Source organism: Ursus maritimus, unplaced genomic scaffold (assembly GCF_017311325.1).
Source record: "Ursus maritimus isolate PB19 unplaced genomic scaffold, ASM1731132v1 scaffold_7, whole genome shotgun sequence".
NCBI classification, from domain to species: domain Eukaryota; kingdom Metazoa; phylum Chordata; class Mammalia; order Carnivora; family Ursidae; genus Ursus; species Ursus maritimus.
The window spans coordinates 58,015,809-58,036,836 of NW_024426885.1; the positions used below are offsets into that span (position 1 = coordinate 58,015,809).

Sequence of the window (21,028 nt, forward strand, 5' to 3'; positions counted from 1 at the left end):
TTCTAATAAGCCTTCCAATTTCATTGTTGTTGGTTGTGACCTCTCCTTTTTCATTCATAATTTATTAATTTGGGTCCTTTCTCTATTCTTTTGGATAAGTCTTGCCAGTGGTCTGTCAATGTTATTGATTCTCACAATTTTAACCTGCTTCTAGTTCTGTTGATCTGCTCTGCTGTACTCCTGGTTTCTAATTCATTGATTTCTGCTCTAATCTTGGTCAACTGCTTCCTCGTGCATGGATTAGATCTGTCCCTCTGTTGTTGTTCCAGTTTCTTGAGGTAAGAATATAAAAACTGCATTTTAGATTTTTCTATTCTTTTGAGTGAGGCTTGGATGGCTATGTATTTCCCCCTTAGGACTGCCTTTGCAGTATCCCATAGGTTTTGGACTGTTGTGTTTTCATTCTTATCGGTCTCCATAAATTGTTTAAATTGCTTTTTGATTTCGTACTTTATCAAATCATTCCTGAGCAGTATGGTTCTTAGTCTCCAAGTGTTTGAGTTTCTTCCAAATTTTTCCTTGTGGTTGAGTTTCCATTTCAAAGCGTTGTGGTCTGAGAATATTCAGGGAATAATTTCAGTCTTTTGGTATTGGTTGAGACCTGTTTTGTAACCCAGAACATGGTCTATTCTTGAGAATGTTCCATGGGCATTAGAATAGAATGAGTATTCTTTGGTTCTGGGGTGTAGTGTTCTATATATATCTATGAGGTCCAACTCGTCGAGTATGGCATTCAAAGCCCTTGTTTCTTTGTCGATTTTCTGCATAGGTGTTCTGTCTATTTCTGATAGTGGAGTGTTGAGGTCCCCTACTATTAATGTATTTTTATCTACATATCTCTTTATTCTGGTTAAGAGTTGGCTTGTATATCTTGCTGCTCCCCTGTTGGGGGCATATATATTTATAATTGTCGTATCCACTTGTTGGATACATTCTTTAAGAATAATATAATGCCCTTCTGTGTCTCTAACTATAGTCTTAAGTTTAAAATCCAATCTGTCTGATATGAGAATTGCTACCCCAGCTTTCTTTTGAGGTCCATTGGCGTGAAAGATGGTATTCCATCCCTTTACTTTCAGTCTGAATGTATCTTTAGGTTCAAAATGAGTCTCTTGTAGACAGCAAGTGGATGGGTCATGTCTTTTTATCCAATCTGCAACCCTGTGGTGTTTTATGGGAGCATTTATGCCATTTACATTGAGACTGATTATTGAGAGATATGATTTTAATGATGCCATGTTGCCAGTAAAGTCTTTGTTTCTATCAATTGTGACTTTCTGTTCTATATCACTCTTGGGGCCTTTTTACTTTTATAGAACCCCCCCCCCCCTTAATATCTCCTGTAGGGCTGGTTTCGTGGTTACGAAATTGCTCAATGACTCGCGATTCTGGGAGGTCTTTATTTCTCCATCAATTCTGAATGACAGCCTTGCTGGATAAAGGATCCTTGGCTGCATGTTTTTCTCTGAAAGAGCTTTAAAAATGCCCCCCCACCCTTTCTCTCATTCCAGGTTTGTGTAGACAGGTCTGACGTAATTCTGATACCTTTGCCTTGCTACGTGAGAAATTTCTTTGCCCTGGCCGCTTTCAATACTGTATCCTTGGATCTAATATTTGCGAAATGCACTATGATGTGACGTGGTGTAGGTTTGTCGTGGTTGAGCTTGGGAGGGGTCCTCTCTGCCTCTTGGACATGAATGTTTGTTTCCCTTGCTAGATTAGGGAAGTTTTCAGCTACAATTTGTTCAAATATCTCTTCTAGACCTCTGTTTTTCTCCACCCCCTCTGGGATGCTGATGATTCTGACATTGGAATGTTTCATTGAGTCAGTAATCTCCCGTAACCTACATTCACGAGAATGGATTTTTTTGAGTCCAGATTCTATTTTAGCTTTCTCTTCTACTAACCCATCCTCCAGTTCACTGATACGTTCTTCTGCCTCATTCACCCTGACCGTCAGAGCCTCTAGTTTTGACTGCATTTGGCTCATAGAATTTTTAATTTCTGCCAGATTCACTCTCATTTCTGCCCTTAGAGATTCTATATTCTCATTAACATTTTTTCATTAATACTTTTTTCAAGTCTACACATCATCTTGACCATTGTTACTCTGAATTCCATTTCTGATAATTTGGTTATATCCATATCCATTAGTTCTGTGGCAGAGACCACAGACTCATTGTCTTTTCTTTGCTGCAGGGCATTTCTCCTTCTCGTCATTCTGATGAGGAGAGGTTGCGGGGTTGTCCAGAGCCCAAATTATTGACCAAGTCCCAGGCCGTGCGCCTTTGTTTTATAGAGATCTTAGGGATGTGGGCTTCTTGATTTTTCAGCCTGCCTTCTGGGGGAGGGGCCTGCTGCGCCGATACTCAGGCAACCCTGTTTGGGTAGAGTCTCCATGTCCCCTGTGAGGGGGGATGGGGATGGCCACACTGTGTGCTGGTATTTCCAGGCTTTTGTCCTCTGGCGGCTTTCCCTGGCAGTTTGCTGTGCCTCTTCTGAGAGTCAGAGCACCAGTAGCCGAATCTCAGCCTCTGTCTCAGAACAGAGGGATCGTGGACCATTCTCCACTGATGTTTTGGCCACTTTAACTCTGTTTCTGTTGGTGCTTCTCAACCCTGCAGCATCCCGGGATATGTGCCCCACACCCGGCGTCCCAGCCCTCAGTTCCAGGGCCGGCGTGTTTCTGTCCTTTTTGTTTCTAACATTGCCAGCCACCAGCTGCCAGCCGCCCCCATGCACTCCGTTGCTCCCGGTCTCAGTCTGGTTCCAGTGAGCACACTGGAGCTCTGGTTTTCAGTCTGGTCGCACGTTCCCCATCTCACGGTCTCAGTCTTGCTCTCTTGTGGGTGCCAGTCCGCGAGTCCGCCGGCTCCCCTTGTGCAGGTGGCTACCACTTTCCAGTGCCCAAATATGGCGGCTCCCTCCCCCTTCCATTTATCTTCCGATATCTGTGCGCGGTTTCACAGCTCCCCGCTTCGTACCTCAATACTCAGCGCTGGAGATGTTCATTTGTAGAGATCCAGATGTATCTTCCTGCATCTCATGCTGATTCTGTGGATGTTCAGGCTGGTCTGGTACCTATCCAACAAGACTGAGGGGACCGGCTGAAAAAGGGGTACCCTACTCCTCCGCCATCTTAACCCCTCTTTCATGATGCAGCTTTTTTTAATTGCTGAATGAAATGAACTGCTGACTCAGTATCCTACATCTGGTAAAAATATTCTTCAAGAATAAAGGGGAAATCAAGGCATTCTAGGTTGAAGGAAAACTAAAAGAATTTGTTGCCAGCCAACCTGTACTAAAAGATTGACTATCTTGGTCATTGGGAATTTAACTAAGAAATAACTCATTAAATAAGTTTTGATAATATAGGGGAGGAAATAAATGTTTTCTGGTAAACAAAGTGAAATAATTCCCTGCAAGATGTTTTGTCTTGTTCTTGGATTTCTCTCTCTCTCTTTCTGATTGTGCTTCCTCCAGACTCTAACAACCTACAGTATATGTGTGCAGTATAAGCAGGAATATAGAGAAGTCCAATTCCCTGACTTCTAAGACCTTAACTTTCATCTTGCATTGACTTTTATTTTCTGAGCAGACTTAAGCTTGGTGTTGGCAGCTTCACCCAGAGATTCCCCCAAGCACTGGATCAGGGTCCTCAAAATGAAGTCCACAGCCCATTCGCATCAGAATGAATTGGAATGTTCATAAAATGCAGGTTCCTAGACATCACTCCCGAATAAGGTAGCACTAAAACTATAGTGTTGACAAACTCCCTGGTGATTCTTGATCACACTGAAGATCGAGAACCACGGTAGTAGGTTACACAAGGGACCTTTACCAATGCAAACGTCTGTGGGAAAATTGGCATGATTTCTCAACTCGCACACCGCTTTGTGCTGGGCTTGCTTGCTCCCACACCTCTGTATTTTCTGATGGGATTCCTTTGCCATTCTGCCCACTACAGCCTAGCACCTTCTAATAGGTGAGGTATCCAGCTGAACTTCACTATATACTCAGCAACCAAACACAGTTATTTTTTCAAGGATATTTTCAGGCTGTATCTTCAGCCTGGTTCAAGGCTCCAAAGCATTTGATCCCACAGCTATGATGACAGATTTTAAAGTACAGATCTGTTGCTTTGAGGGGTGCCCATTTTTTATTCTCTTTCATTACCCTTTTCCACAGGGTACAGTGGCAAGAGGCTCAGAAGTCATACTGACCTGAGTTTGAATCCCTGCCTGGCCATATACTAGTTAGCAAGTAGCATTGTCTCTGAGCCTATTTCCTCCTTGAAAACAGAAGTAATCCCTGCCTACTGAGCTCAGAGGTGTAGGAGAACTTTGTGGAGGGGAGGCAGAATGGAATAGTGGGAAAGCACAGGCTTTGGAGTTCTTAGAGAACTGGTATAAAGTCCGCTTCTGCCTCTTGGCCAGCTGTCAGGTTTGGGGCAAGTTATTTTACAGAAGGAGGATAATATAATACTACCTTGACCAGCATTGTGAAGATTTATTAAGAGGATCCAGACAAATGGTGAGTGCTCAAAAATTGCAATTATTATTATTTTTAGTTTTGGGGGAAAGTTTGTACAGTGTCAGGGACACAGGGATTTTTGCCTATTAGTATTAATAATGTTTAAATCTTTTGAGTTGAACTCTCAGCTGTGCAACCATAAAGTGGATTTCAGAGGTACGCAGACCTGGGATGAATGCCTACCCTAGTATTTCTTACCTGTTTAAGAAACATGGCTTTGGCACAAGTTGCTTAATTTTTCTGAGCCTCGTGTTTTCATAAAGAAAGGGGTAGTGATATTCACTTCACAGGATTATTGTAGGACTCTAAAAGAGTTTAGTTCATCTCCTCTCTTCCCTTCTTACCCCCTCTCTCCCCAGGGGAAGGGGAGGCGGGCTAAGACTGTACATTGGTTTGTAGTCAGATTCTGGTTAATAATGCTGATACTCATTTGTGATTCATTTGTGTAAATCATGATTGCAACTTTTAAATGACTGATATAGCAGGACTCCAGTGTTTTTGACTTAAATCAGGATTATGATTATTAGTTCTGCAAACCAGTTTTCTAGGTTCTTGAATTGACAGTTAAACACATAGTCAAGTGCCTTCCTGGGTCAACATTTAAGGAATGTATGTGGTTAATTTTATTTTTTTATTTTTTTAATAATAATATTTTTTTTATAATATTATGTTAGTCACCATACAGTACATCTCTGGTTTTTTGATGTAAAGCTCAATGATTCATTAGTTGCATATAACACCCAGTGCACCATGTAATACGTGCCCTCCTTACTACCCATCACCAGCCTATCCCATTCCCCTAACCCCCTCCCCTCTGAAGCCCTCAGTTTGTTTTTTTAGAGTCTAGTTTGGTTTAGAATACAGACTAATATTCATTTCCTGAATATGGACTATGGCATGGGTATCCTTGAGCCATAAGCTGCATCTCTGCTTTTAGAGAGAAAAATCATAATGAATAACTTGATTTTGCAGAAAACTCAAAGTAATCATGGAAAACGATATTTCTTAAGTGTCTTATACTTTGTCTAATACTTGTAGTTTTGTTGCCTGAAGTAATAACATTCTAGGAGGAAAATCAACTTGGTTTAGAGAGTTTTTCAACTTGTTTTATCTTTAGATAAATGAAGTATTAATTTTGGATAATAGGTCTGCGACTTACACTTCGTAAACTGAAAAGATATCTAGGTGCAGGAAGCAACATGTTGTATTTCCACTTTTCTTTCTGTTCTAATTTCTTCTTTTTTTAAAAAAAAATTTACTTATTTCATTGGTATTTTCACTCCATTTCCCTCTGATATTTCATTGGGCTATTTATTCTTTATAAAAATATAATGAAAAATTTCCTCTCATTCAATGTCTTCGTGGACTTTTCAATGATCATTGACCAAAACAATAGTGGTTACATTTTTTATTTTCCTCTTGACTGTACCGCTCATTGTATTGTTTATCCTTTTCTTCTTTGTTTCTTCCTACCCTGGCCCACTGCACCCTGGATTATCACTATACTGTGGGAACATTTCTGAGTTAAATTTCCCATAGTAAGATAGCCACAGGAAAGATAATTAAGATGAATATATGGGTACTAGGTTCATTTGTGTTCAACTATCTACACAATCTTGAAAACAGACACAGTAGTCTTCTGAGGAAGCTGTTTCTATTTAAAGAGTGATAGAAAATCTTGGTAACTTCCCTAAATTTGGAAAGCCCTAAAATGTCATTAATTTCTATTATGTTTTAAGAGTACATTATACTATTTATCAATGTAAAACGCATGGTCATTGCAGTTCCTCAAAGAATGATGTTATCCTATTGATATTGCTGATGGTGATCCAGTGCCCAAAGTCATCCAAAAAGGTGTAACCGGAATTCAAATTAATGGTGTTGCCTATTGCTTTAAAAAAAAAATGCTTGGGGTATATAGAATATAATTAATATGTAATCCATTGTAAGTACATAAAATTCTAAGATATTAAATGACTAAACTATTTTTGAGAGCAAGGGCTATTAAAATAGAAAGGATATTTTTATTTCTGCCAATATTCATCTTGCTTAAAGTTGTAGACTCTGGGCAGGTAAGAATGAATAGGCAATTCCGTAGAATGAGCCATAAAGAAGAATTTCTCATATGTACTTGTTATGTAATGATTTTGTTGAACTTCAGTAAAATTTTGTGAAGCACTTTGTGTGAACACTTAAAATTTTTCCTATAATCCTGGAGTGTTACAGTTATTAATTTTAAATGGAAAGCGCTGTCTCTTTTCTCATTAATGGAGGGAGACAGATGCTTTACCTGAAGCTATGGGCTGCAAGCAACCCTAGTAGTCAATCACATCATTTATATTATGTTGGGATTGTGCTTTTGGCCTTCGCTTATTCAGAAATAATGTATAGCATCAGAATTTTTTACTGTGATTGCATTTTTAGTTGATGTACTCTGCTAGATCTAACACTAAAATACAATTGCACAGAACATCAGTGGATTCTTTAAATTCTGAGAAAAATACATCACATTTTGAACTAAGAAGTTTATCTTTCATGTGAATCTGAACTATAGAAAATACTTCCCTCTTTTCTTTAACCGATGTAAGACATAAGCCATTTCTCTTACATGCACTGTTCCTGTTACTCTACACAGGGATGTAGTGTCAGTCCAGTGCATGGATACTTGTTATCAGAATCCCATCATTCCATTTCTCATTAGAGGGAACACATAGGAAACTGTACAATTTGGACTCCAAACATCCGATAACCAGATGGCAAGTTAGCCTCAATGTAGTGCAAACACTGTCTGTTTGTAAGACTGATATTTGCACACACGTCTTTGGCAGATGACGATAAAGCGCTGCACAGAGGAAGCCTGCCTCCTGAGTCACACAGACGAGAACATCTTCCTCAAGTCTGTGTTCTCTTCTCTCTTTGCAAAGGCTGATGGATTCTTTTAAATTCAAAGATATTTTGAGGAAGATTTTGGAAGTTAAATGGGGAGAGGTAGGTTTCCAATCTGGGCAGTTTTCATTTTTCTTTCCCAGGTAAAATTCAGGCTTAGAATATCTTGCTCATCTATGTTTTTTTGTTTGTTTGTTTTAAATTCTGGCCTAAGGGATTGAGAGTCATATGCAGTGATACTCAAGTCCCTTAGTAAAGATGGATGTACGTATGGGTAGGTAGATAATGTCTATGTTTGCATGCCTATGTATGTGTGTGTGTGTGTGTGTGTGTGTGTGTGTGTTTGCCTAGATTCAGACTCATTCTGTATTCATACTCTTTCATGGGAATCTATTTAGTATTATGAAAAGGTGTCCATAGGCTTTGGAATCTCTACAGACAGTCTGTATAATGGTTAAGAACTGGGTGTTATACACAAACAATGAATCATGGAACATTATACCAAAAACTAAGGATGTACTGTATGGTGACTAACATAACATAATACAAACTTATTATAAAAAAAAAAAAAAAGAACATGGACTCTGAAGTCAAAATTGCCTCGGTGATCCTGTACAAGTTGATAATCCTCTTCTCAGCTTCCTCATTTATAATATGACAATGACAATAGTATTACCCTAAAGGCTTGTTATGGGATTAAACAAAATAAATCTATAAAGTTCTTACAAAAGGGCCTCTCAGATAATAAGCAGTGTATAAGTGTTAGCTTTCTTTTTATCTGTTAGTCTACCATCTGTACCATACCTTGTACCTAGAAGACTTAGGATTGTCATTTTAAAGCACTCAGTAAATACGTGTTTTCCTGAACTGGGCCTAATGATGAGTCACAGGTCCATAACTGCTCAGCCAAGCAACTTTGAGTAAACCACTTTAACTCTCCTAAGCCTGTTTCCTCATCCATGAAATGGGGCAATAATTGCTGCCCTGTTGTCCTCACAAAGTTATTAGGTAGACCAAATGAGAGAATTTATATGAAAGCATGTGTTTAGTTTGAAATGCAAGGCAGATAGTTGTAATGCCTTTGGAGAAAGCTTAACTCCAAAAAGCAATGAGATGACTGATTCAGGCTTACTTCTCATGGTCTAGCGGTCATGATAAGACACTTACATGTACAATACAATTCTATTATAGGTGGGACATGCTAATGTAACAGGAAGTTCCAGAGCAAGTGCTTTGGTAAAACTCAAACTATGGATAAATTATTTCTGATTTTTAAATAGTAGAAAGAGAATAAATATTCATCATCCAAGCCTTAGTGATACTCTGAAGTAAGTTTTAACATTCTCAGTTACCTGGATGATTAGGTTGCTTACGTAATGTTTCATTTGAAGCCAGATGAGTTAGGAACGTATACCAAAGGCTAAGAGAATATCAACATTTGGGACTCTTTATTTATTGGTGCATTAAGAGAATGTCAGGGCACTTTTTAGAGAACCCCCACTCAAAATTGTTTTCATCTGAGGAAATTAAAAATGTATGCTCACAGAAACTTTGCTCAAGGCATTTTGTTCAGCTAGCAAACATTTGGTTCTTCTTTTATAGGATAAAGGATCTGTCTCACTAGCTCTTGTGGTTTAGAAAATATTTCCATCATATAATATAAAATCTTGTCTATAATTCAGGTGGGTTTTAAAAGTCAAATTAAGGGGGCCTGTGTGGCTTAGTCGGTTAAGCATCTGCTTTCAGCTCAGGTCATGATCTGGGGGTCCTGGGATCGAGCCCCACATCAGGCTTCCTGCTTGGTGGAAAGCCTGCTTCTCCCTCTCCCTCAGCCTCCCGCTCCCTCTGCTTGTGTTCTCTCTCTGTCAAATAAATAAATAAAATCTTAAAAAAAAAAAAGGTCAAATTAAGTAGCCTATTCTGGCATGCCTGGCCTTCTTAAATTCATTATTTTAGAAAACCTTATTAGAACAAATAGTGTCTATTGCCTTTAATTTAAGATTTTCTATAGGATCTAGGTCTCAGTAGTAATGGGGCAGTATATTGAAGCCACACAGAACTAAACCTTCTAACTAAAGTACCCTTAAAAGGGTTTAGTCTCAAGCCAGACCGCTTTTTTTTTAAATCATTTTTCCTATCCATAATAGAGTGACTCCCTTGCACTCCATTTTGGAAAGATGTATGCTAAGCCACAGAATGGTGAGTGGCTCAAAGCTCACCTGAGCTCAAAGAGAGTCACTCAAAGGTGAGTGGATAATTTCCCTCTCTTCATCTCTCCCTTCACAGCATTGCTCTTAAAAAGAAAGAAAACACCTTTTTTGAGATTTCTACCTATATTATTTTATTAGTAATGCCTCTACTGAATCAGCTCTTTGAACTCTGTTTTATTACTGAAATGGATTTACACCACCCACATCTGATATTGCTCATAATATCTTACTGAGGTACTTTTGGACATCACATCAGGCATGGGTGATTCACAGCCATAAATAATTGTCAGTGTAGATAATAGCTCACTGCCCAACGCTGGTATGTTTGAGGTCTCTAAACAATCATGTTTAATATCCAGAAGTTCATTTTTTAGAACTCGAGGATGCTAACACCTAACTGCCAGAATTCATGTTGAGAATAATGATGTCCTATCAAATTTTTGAATAAATATGTCCTGCTTATTAATTAAAATTGTTCTGTACATAAAATGTACTATTACCATGGGCTTTTTCCCCCAGCTAATGAGTCAGAATACTGAGATGGTCACTTATTTTTAAATATTGCAAAGTATACTTGTTGCTTATTGTATGCCATCTCCAGATTTCTGTTACATTCGAGTAAATTTTTGATAAAGTCCATCATGAGATATGATGCTATTTTTACATGGGCCATCATCACTCATTAACCTTGATAATTTATGTCCCAGTGAAAGAAAATAGATGACAAGGAAGAAAAAAATTGCAAAGCAAAAGGCCGATAAATCTGAGAAATATATTGGATATTCTCCATTTGCTCCTCTGTATCCCTTCTTTCCCATCCTATGGACCTATGAAAGCATTAGCAGGGCTCCTCTGCCTTCCGGCTTCTGGTTGGACAAGGCCAATGGGAGGCACTAGTAGGAGATTAGGGAATGGGAGAAAAGCTCCATCCTCACAGAGCCACAGTGTATTAAAGGCGGTGTTATTTCCAAGGTCACAGTTCCTGCAGGTGCTCTGCTATAAATGCAGTTCTCTCTGAATTTCAGTCACCTCTCCTCCTTCTTAATCCTTCAGGTTGTGGAGATAGGAAGCAAATATTTCCTCTACTACTAGCCCTTGTGGACTCACCTCCCATGTTGATTTCCCTTACCTCTGCCCCATGACTGTTAATTGTCCTGTCATCAGTCTCTCTTTGGTCACTATTTCTGAGTGTTCCATCTGTTCCTGCTAGTGTCTGATTGATACAAGTAGAAGAGTGCAAAAACGAAGGCAAGGCTGCAGCCAGCACTGCTGGCTTTAAGCTCTGGTTTTGCTGCTTCCTAGCGTGTGCCTAGCGTGTGACCTCAGGCAAATCTCTTATTCTTCCAGAAGTGCAATTTCCTCAACTGTGCAATGAAGGGCAGTTGAACCAGATTCCAAGCTCTAAAAATTCTATGTTCTGTATTCAACTCAACATATAGAAGTGGCTACCCTTATGATATGCCATTAATAAATTTTTCAGTCACTTCCAGAGGGGTGAAAAAAGCAACCCTCGTGGAATTGATGTCAGCACTTAGTAATATTGCCCATGAACTTAGGGGACATAATTCATACAATGAAATTGCCTTATTTGGATGTTTCTCCGGTGTTTTCTCCTTTTGCATATAAATGTTATCAAAATAAAGATGTATTCCTTGTCAGTTCTGTTGAAAGGACTCTGTAGACAATCAGGTTAGTTTCAGATTGGTTTTAAGTGAAGCACTTTCAGCTACCACTTCACTCAGGCACCAGTTTGGTTATGAAAGATGATTTTTCAGGTTCCTGTTCCAATTCTATTTGGAAAGAATGTTTGTGAAGCATCACTTTTCTGGTTAATAATTGTTTGCTCTTTCATAGGGCCCTATCGACAACCTGCTTCCCCTTGATTACCTAATTGCAAGGTGAGGGAAAACAGAGAGGCAAATGAAAGTAAAACCACAATGACTACTGTAGATGCAAAGTATGAATGTTTGAAGAATCCCTGTATTTTAGTCTGGCTATTTCAGTGGATGGTGCTGCACCATTTTGGTTACATTTTCAGGGCCCAGATTGCTTGATCAGCAGAGTGAATGAAAGTTTCACTGTTGTAACCTGGAGAACTGCTGTGGTGGGGCCCCAAGTCTTTGAGCCGGAAACACAAATGACTCATGGGTATGGATGAAGCCAGGTCAGAGAAAGGAGAGCAAAATTGAATATGGCCAAGTGGCAGTAACCTAAAAGAGGGATGTAGGAAAACAATATCTCAGTAAAATGCCAGGATGATGAATTTGTATAGAGTAGATATCTTTTGCATTAAGAGAAATGCTGTCTTCTCACAACATCACTGCAATTGTTTTCAGGAGCTATTCTAAAAATTCCCTTTCATTCAAGGTGTTATTTTACTCTGAGGTCAGGTAATGGAGGATAGACTATTGGAGCTCTTGGTTTCTAGAGAATGTATAATACACATTAACATCTTCTCTTCTATGTTCCTCTATAGAACTCCATACTATCTACTCTGTTCGTAGGACTCCTTGTCTGTGTGCTTCAACTGCCAAAGAGTTCCCTTTACAGGAATCAGCATGGCATTGAGTGATATTGAAAAATGAATCTTAGGCTTCAAAAGTTACGAAGGCTTGCTTGCTTTATCTGTCTGTCTGTCTATATATCTATCTGTCTGTCTATCTATCTGATTCAGCAGAGAGGTACAACAGAAAACTATGTTGCATTTGTAGCTTAAAGTTATTTGCTAATATCCATTTTCACTGACAGTTTCTAGAAGTTTTACTTCAAAATCACTGTTTTAGAAAGAAATTTACTTTGGTTTCTCTATTACCCTTTTTTTTGGCTGATGAATAATACTCCTGCTCAAGATTCACAGGAATCTGATAATGGGTTTGGCTTTAGATGAAGCCCGGATGTGAGGGAGATTCACTTTTTACTGTATACACTTTGTTCTGCTATGTTTTTCATGCCATATATTTCTGTTTCAGAAGCATTTTCATGCAACCCCAAAATGAAATAAAAACTCCCACTCAATTTATGAGAATTGCTTTTGGATTTGATTTTGACCTGTTTGACTATTTAAGATATGATTTCAGTTCTGTAAGCTAAGCTGCCTATGAATCTAAGTACATATTTATTATCAAAATGTTCCTGTTGAAAAGAACAAATCCCTTTCTTGAAATTTCAGTTTTGTATTCATTGACAGGATCTAAGGCACTAGTGATAATCATCACTGACTCTTCCCATGCCACTCCCTGATCGGTCACCAAATCCTAATGATTTGAGTATGTCACTCAGGTCCATTTCCTTTTCTCCAAGTCCAGTCACTGTTCTAGTTTGGGACCTCATTATCTCTTTGTGAGAATACTGAAACTTTGCTTAACTGGTCTTCTTGCCCCCAGGCTCTGACTCTCAACAACACTGCAACAAAATTCAGTTCCCGTTGCCCACAGAACAGTGTTCATTAATCCTTGGCATCCTGGCTCCTACCTACAGTCTCATTGTGATTTCTCTCAACATTTATTCTTTTGATTTTTTTTTTCTTTCCACTGTCTGATAATATGTTAGATATTGTGTTAGGACAATACCAGATGGAGTTCCTCTCCTCGTAATGTTTACTGCCCAGTGGCAGACGGGGCATATAATCAGATCATACAAACGTTGATTCAAAAAGGAAGACCAGCACTTTGAGAACGAGTTGCTCAGAGCTAGGAAAGCATATACCTGAGGGACCTGACCTAGTCTTGGGGCTTAGAAAAAGTTTCTTGAGTTTATGTTGCTACAGCAGTTATCTGGAAAATGAATTGCAGCCACTTCAAATGAGAGCTGATATTGCCTGCAACAGGCCACCTGCCATCCTTCAACCTGTGCAGGTTTTCCTGGGCTTTTCCCCCAAGCTTTTCCTATTTCATTTGTTGTTTGGTAAAAGTTTCTGTTTAATTATCTTACCCTTTTCTTTTACTTTATGGAGTATTCAACTCGAATGTTACTTCTGAAGACAGTCTTCCCTAACCTTATTTATGGCTTCCGTTCTTGAACCCCATGGTTTAGAAGAATGGCTAGCACTCATCTCTCAGCTTACACATCATTATATATGGATTAATTATTGCTTGGCTTCTGTCTCACCCTTACACGTACATTTGACTATATTTTTCTTTCCATCTCCTGTTGTATGCTCAGAATCCTTTGTATTCTCAGAACCTAAAATGGCACTCAGAACAATGAGAACTTAATGTATCCACTGGATCAGGTAATATCTAACAGCATGTGGAATAATTGTTTTATCCATTTCTTGGCTTTAGATTATGAATACTTACAGATTATCTCTTTTCATAATAGCATTAATAGAAGAAGTTCCCATTGTAAGGAAGTGAAATGTTTCAATTATTGTTTTATGACTCAGTAGTTTGACACTTGGGATATATTTCCCCCAAAGAGGAAGGAGTATTTGATTTTCACATGTGTAGAGAAAAGGCAGAACTGTCCTATAGAAATAGTCAAAGGTACCTGGGTTCTAATGCTATTTCCAACTTTTACTAACTTTATTATTTGAGCCAATGTTTTCATGTAAGAGCAACCCAGTTCTCTCACCTGAAAAAAATAAGATATAAGTTCTTGCCTTGCTTGTTCATTATAAGAATTGAATAAGTAACACATATAAATTGCCTAACTCAAATAATGCAAGTTCATTATTACATGTTAGCTCTCTTCCCTGTCCTTCCCTCTTCTCTTATGTCCATGACATTGACCTTTCAGGCAACTTTGTCAGGATGAGTGCCTGGGCAGGTTGGAGGATGAGAAGTTCTATGCTTTCCAGGCCCCTGAAAAATAAAAAAAGAGGAAATTTCATCATTCACATCATGACATCCACTCCACCAATCACTCACTTAACAAAAATTGACCTAGCACTCTGTATATGCCAACTAGTTGTCAAGCAGTTGAACAGTCAAAACCTAGGCATATCATTATTTTCCATTTCCAAGGGGCTTGGAGTAGCTGTGGGGAAGAGAACTAGATTCTGAATGAAGAGGCCGATGAGTGGGAATGGGGAACTAGAGCTGTGGAGGCTGCAGCCCAGCTGACTCCTGGAGGACACCAGGCCTTTTCCTGTGGTTTGGCCATTGTGCACCTGCTGGTTATGGGCTCTGGTTGGTAAGGAGCTTTCACTTTTTTTAACCCTGAGCCAGTACAAACCTTGAAGCTCTGGAAGCTTAAACAGACACCTTTTGGCACAGTCTCTGATGACAGAGGGGGTGATTAGCTGGGGCCCTCATTATCTATGTGGGTAAATGGTGTCAATTCTTCCTATGAGGGAAAGTACAAAAGAACTAGCAAAGTTATTATGTAATTAGGTCTTTACAAAATCTTTTTTTTTTTTTTCCTGGAATGCAACATTTTTTTCTTTCCTCATCTTTTTAAATGAATTGCAAACTGACAGCATATTTTCAGCACAGAAAACCAAATCAGGATTTGGAATGCCTGTATTCATAGAGAAAAATAAATCTTTGATAAGAAGAATTACTTTTAATTCTTCTGTAATTTGCAAAATAAAGACGATGTGGTTATTTAATTTGATTTCGTCTTTTGTGTTTGTAAAACTGTGCTCTAGTCTGAAACAGCTGTGCTGCCTAATGCATTTATGGCTGATGTAGAAGGCTGGGATGTTTATTAATGATAGAGATTTGGAAGAAAAGAGTGGTAGTTATTCTATGCTGTGTTATTTAATATAATTATGAACTTTACAATTATAAAGCTCCTGTAATCTACATAACACAGGGGGAGGTTGAGTGTTCTGAGGTCACCTGCTGTTGTAGTGACAGTTCTACACCAGCACATAAAAACCAAAAGCAAGTGATGATGATAAAGCCATCCTCTCTTAAAATGTGTGTATATAGATCAAGCTAATGTTACCTATTTTCAAGAAAAGTTATTTTATTTTTTGAGGAATGCAGTAAAAATCCTCATTCACAGGAGTTATAAGTTAGAACTAGCATGAAATGTAACTGAGTATGAAAGATGAGCTTATTGAAAAAATAGTGTGAAGATAATTTTCAGTGAAACACTGTAAGCTTCTTAGGAGACTAAAACACTTTTATATTTGATAAAATAATAATTATAGCTATTAGAATATTTTATAATCAGTAAACTAAAAAGGATAGCCTGAAATGATCTCTCTTCAGTGAACACTTACATAATGCAGTGACAACGACACAGATAAGACTGAGCATCTTCAGTGTTCCAATCAATGTGCAGGACTGTTATATACCTGATATTATTTAATGTGGTCTTAAATATTGTGAAGTAATTGAGTGTAGTAAAATAGTAATTGAATATGTTTTTGATAGTTATCCTTTAAAATATTCTTCATGTGATTGTATTATGGACTGAGAAGAGTAAAGCATAAAAAGGATTTAATTGTTTCTTAAGGAGGTGAGAATGTGTGGGGAAGGTTGCACTGGATTTGGAGTTAGATCCCAGCAGGGCTGTTTACTTACTTGAGTGAACTACAGCCAGTTACTTAACCTATCTTAGCTCAGTTTCTTCTCTTTAAAATAAGGATGATAATACCTATACCATAAGGTTGTAGTAAGGATTAAAAACAATGTGTATACAAGCAATTTGCGAATTTCCTTATATATATTAGCCATGCTGAGCATTTAGCTGAAGTTCTCTTTGACCAGTGAGATTTCAATAAAATTAACCTCAGTTTTCATTCCAAGACCAACATTTTGTGAGATACACAATGTCCTATGACCTCACTAATATGTATGTATGTGTATTTTATATTATTTTAAATTAAAAAAATATTTTTTACAAAATTCCAGGCCATATTTTTCATGGTGATTTTTGACTCAAAATTCTGGTCTTTCTGTCTTTTTCCCTCCTCAGCTTTATTGAGATATAACTGACAAATAGCACTGTGTACGTGTAAGGTATACAATGTCATGATTTGATGTACATGTGTATTGTGAAATGCTTACTAAAACGAGGTTAGTTTGAGTCAAAAAATCAATGTCAAAGGGCTTTCCCCTATGTTTTCTTGTAGGGTTTTACACTTTCAAATCTTCTGTTTCAGAATCCATTTTGAGTGAATTTTTGTGAGTTGTATAATCTATGGGTCCGATTTCATTCTTTTGCATGTAGATATCTACTTTTTCCAGCAGCATTTACTGAAGAGACTACCCTCTTCCCATTGAGTATTCTTGGTTGATTTGTCAAATATTAGTTAGCCATATATATGTAGGTTTATTTCTGGGCTCTCTATTCTGTTCTATCGGTCTATGTGTCATTTTGACACCAGTACCATACTGTTTTGCTTACCATAGTTTTGTAATATAGCTTGAAATCAGGGAGTGTGATACCCACAACTTTGTTCTTTCCCAAGATTGTTTTGCCTTTTTGGGGTCTTTTGCAGTTCCATACCAATTTTAGGGTTATTTTTTCTATTTCTGTGAAAAATGACATTGGAAATTTTGATGGGGACTGAATTAAATCTATGGATGGCTTTCAGGTTCTGTTCATCAAACTCTTGTCCTCTCTTAATCTTATCTCCTCCCTTTTTTCTTTTTCCTCTGCTCATAACCATCCCATATATGGTACTTAATTCCTTGTCTTTGATCTCCTCCTCTCTCCCTGAACATAATCACAAGATATGTAACCATTCTGACTAAAGGTTTTAGGTGATATAGAACAATGCAAACTAGATAGGAATACATGGAATATAGGGTAATGCAAACAATGAAAAATTGGATGTGAAAAATTCCTATTCCTATAAATCCTGCAGCCACTGCAACACTTAAAATTTCTCCAAAGTCTGCTTTCGAAATTTCAAAACCCTGCAGCATATTTGTGTGTTCCTTTTTAGTCCCTTTACCTAGGTCAATAAAATCTCCTTGCTTTCTGTTCTGGAAGCTTCCTCTACTCAGACTTCTCCCTTAATCTTTCCCTGTTACACAGTGTCACCCAACTCTGGTCCTCTTTGCATAATCTGACACTCCTGTTTGTGCCTGATTAAACCCTTCTCTTCCATCTACTTTACAAAGAAGAAAGCTTTACGTAGCATTTTCTTTCTATTATTAGGACATATTCCATCTCCCTTAGAAGACAAGAGTGACTACAGTCCATTTCGTTTTATTTATTCTATAAAAGAAGGTACTATGAGAATCTGTTCTAATTCCCCATCAGATCTTTGATGTGACAGAGGCTTTCCCCCCGCTCTTTCCCCTGGTTATATTACATTGATGAGGTTTTATAGGAGTGATGTAAAGAATAAGCCTTTCATTTCAAAAGTCTGAGTTGACATCTTGGCCTACCATGCCAGTAGCCAAACGATGTTGGGAAGCTTTATTGTCTGAGTAAAATGTGGTAAATAATAATCTCTTATAGTAGGTCTTTCTTGTGATAGTTAACTATGAGACAATATATGTATAACTTGGATATGATGCCTGGCACATTGTAAATATTTAACAAAGATTGTTTGATATAAATCCACTAATATAATTTGTCCAGTATACATGGACCTCTGTCTTGCTCCCTTAGTCCATTCACACATTATGGTAAAAGAAAAGAAGGGATTTAAAAAATGAAGATGAACACTGATAGGTTTCTAGATTCTAACCACCTTGTTTTAGAAAAAAAGTTCTGTAAAGCTGTTTATTTTATCACTTTGTTAATGTCTTGAATTTAAATATATTTGTAAAGAGTCATCACAATATATATCATGACTAAACGCATAAAGTTCGTATTGAAATAACAAATTTATAAAATTAAATGGATTTAGCTTTACAAATAGCCTAGGTAATGAAGCTATTCATTTCTAAAGAATAAAGTGCAAAAAATCATAATACCGTAGCAGTGGTGTAGCAGTGTGCTTCTATTTGTGTGCTGTAATCCCTTTGCAGTAACCACACATTGCAAAAATATAGAGACAATTTTCTTATCTTTTTTTAGTTTTGAGGTCAGCATAATAATAGAAAACTACTTATTGTACACCTATTATGTGTAAAGTGTTTTGCAGGAAATTCAGATGACAGTCATTATATGAGGTAGGTTATTGTTTCACAAATAGGAAACCTGAGGCCCAAAAAGTTAGGAAATTTGCTTAAGTCTCCATCTCAAAATTTAAAATCTGACTCTAAAACCTAAAATCCTGCCATCATGCTTTATTAAGAAGATACAACAGGAAGAGGGAGTTTTCATTATATATCCTTAGTAAAAAGTGGAAATTTTAGGAACAAGTCTCGTTTGTTGAGTCCAAATTTTTAAAAAGATGAAAAAACACATTATGGATTTTTTTCCCAAACATTTTCTAAAAACTCTCTGTATAAGTCACAACATCCCTCCCCATCTCCCTTCTTCCTACAAGTCTTTATTTTGTACCTTCTATGTGTCAAGCACTGAGTTAGTCACTATGATACAATGGTGAACAAAATGAGAAATTATGATGTAGAAGTGGAGACAGACATTATCCAAATATCATTCCAATGAAAGTAAAATTGAGTAAGAGAAGCACTAAAAATGAAGTGCTACATGGTGTTACAAAAGCTTAAAAACTGGAGTGGAGGTGGTATTTTGATCTAGTCAGAAACAGTAGAAGAGGATCATTAGTTTAAGTTGTGGTCTAAAGGTTGAATGCATGTTAACCAGGTAAATGAGGAAAAAGCATTCATGCAGAAATATGAGCATGCATAAAGGTCCCAAGATTTAAGATGGGAGTGCATGGTGGCACAAGAAACTAAAAGAAAGTCAACATAGCAGATTGAGTTCTCCAGAAAGCAGAATCTGAAATGCTGATTACAGGGTGGGATATTTATTAGGGAGTGCCTTTGGGATTAACACCTGGGAAGGGAGTGGGAAAGAAGCAGAATTGGGCAGAAAGAGAATCCAAGGTGACCTTATGGGAACTATAGAGCTTTAATGGCTCCAGATCTTAAGACCCCTACTTCTATTAGTCATTGGCTATTCTGGAAAGGGTGCCATCTTGTGTAAGAAGGTATTTTTCAGCTGAGGAGGCAATCAATCCCTGACAGGACTGACAGATGAACCTATTTGATAAGCAACCTAACACATTTTTCTTTGCAAGAGAATCTAGATACAGCATCATCATATCCATAACAGGCATTTTGGCTAAAACCCATAGAGTAAGATTTCTCAATCTCAGTACTTTTGACATTTTGGACAACTCCTTCATCTTCGTCTTCATCTTTGTTGTCTTCTTTGTGAGAGTTTCCTGTGCATTGTAGGATGTTTAGCAGCATCCCTGGCCTCTAGTACCAGATGCAAATAGCAAATCCCCCTCTCTAGTTGTGGCCATAAAGAAAAAAGAAGAAAGGAAAGAAAGGAAAGGAAAGGAAGAAACAAAGGAAGAAAGAAAAAGAAAGAAAGAAAGAAAGAAAGAAAGAAAGAAAGAAAGAAAGAAAGAAAGATCTCCAGATGCTGCCAAATGTCCTCTGGGAAGAGTCACCTTTTCCCTCATTGAAGAAGAAGATGTAGGATAGGGTTGGAGAGGTAGGTAAAAACCAAATCATGCATGGCCTTATATGTCAAATCAAGGATTTTTGTCCTTATTCTAAGAGCCAATGAAAGCCAATGAAGTGTTTCTAAGAAAGGGGGTAAGAAGACCAGACTTGTGTTGAAAATACCAATATGGCTCAGAGCAGAGAATTGATTGGAGAAGGGTCAGAATATATGCAAGAAAGACTGTTTTTTTTTTTTTTTTTTGGGGGGGGGCTTTTGAACAAGTAATACTAGATGTTTTTAGGGAGGATCTGGTAAAAATTCAAAACTGAAGATAGACTGGAGAGATATTTGGGCTGGATATAAGGAGTCTGAAGGAAAAAGAGCTATCAAAGATGTATCCCCAGTTTTGCCTTGCATAAATGGGTAAAGAATGGTGTTATTCACTGATGTATGGAAAACAGAAAGAAAAACAGATGTGGGGATGAAGATCATATTGTTTTTGAGTGACTTTTCTAAAATTTAAGTTGGAATATCAAGAAGACATTTGGACATGAATCTAGAGTTCAGAAGAGATGCTGAGAGAGAAATGTTTTAATGAGATTGAACAAGAAATTTTCTCTACCCTCAAAGAAGTTGAGGTTTTAACCAGTAACTTTCCCATTGCAGTTTTAATTCCTTTTCAGATTCTTGCTAACAGGTTTGCCATAAACATTGATGAAGTTGTCAGATATTTTAAATATTTATCCATTAATAGCAAAACAACACAAACCACAGGGCATGCACTTACAGGTACTTACTCACACTCACACGTACACCTACACACAGACACACATGGACACACACACACACACGATATGAAAAGTTAAAAAAAAATGGACCTTAGCAAGATCAGTGAATTTAGATCTTTATTTCTGTGTAGAAATGTATATAATATATGATACCAAATTATTACCATAAGG

At 37.7% G+C, this 21,028-nt stretch overlaps 1 protein-coding gene across 1 annotated transcript in view; it reads left to right on the top strand.

Annotated features, from left to right (window-relative positions):
* The window catches only part of CTNNA3 (catenin alpha 3), a 1,592,500-nt gene that overhangs the window by 1,083,210 nt on the left and 488,262 nt on the right, over positions 1–21,028 (top strand). The window lies entirely within an intron of this gene.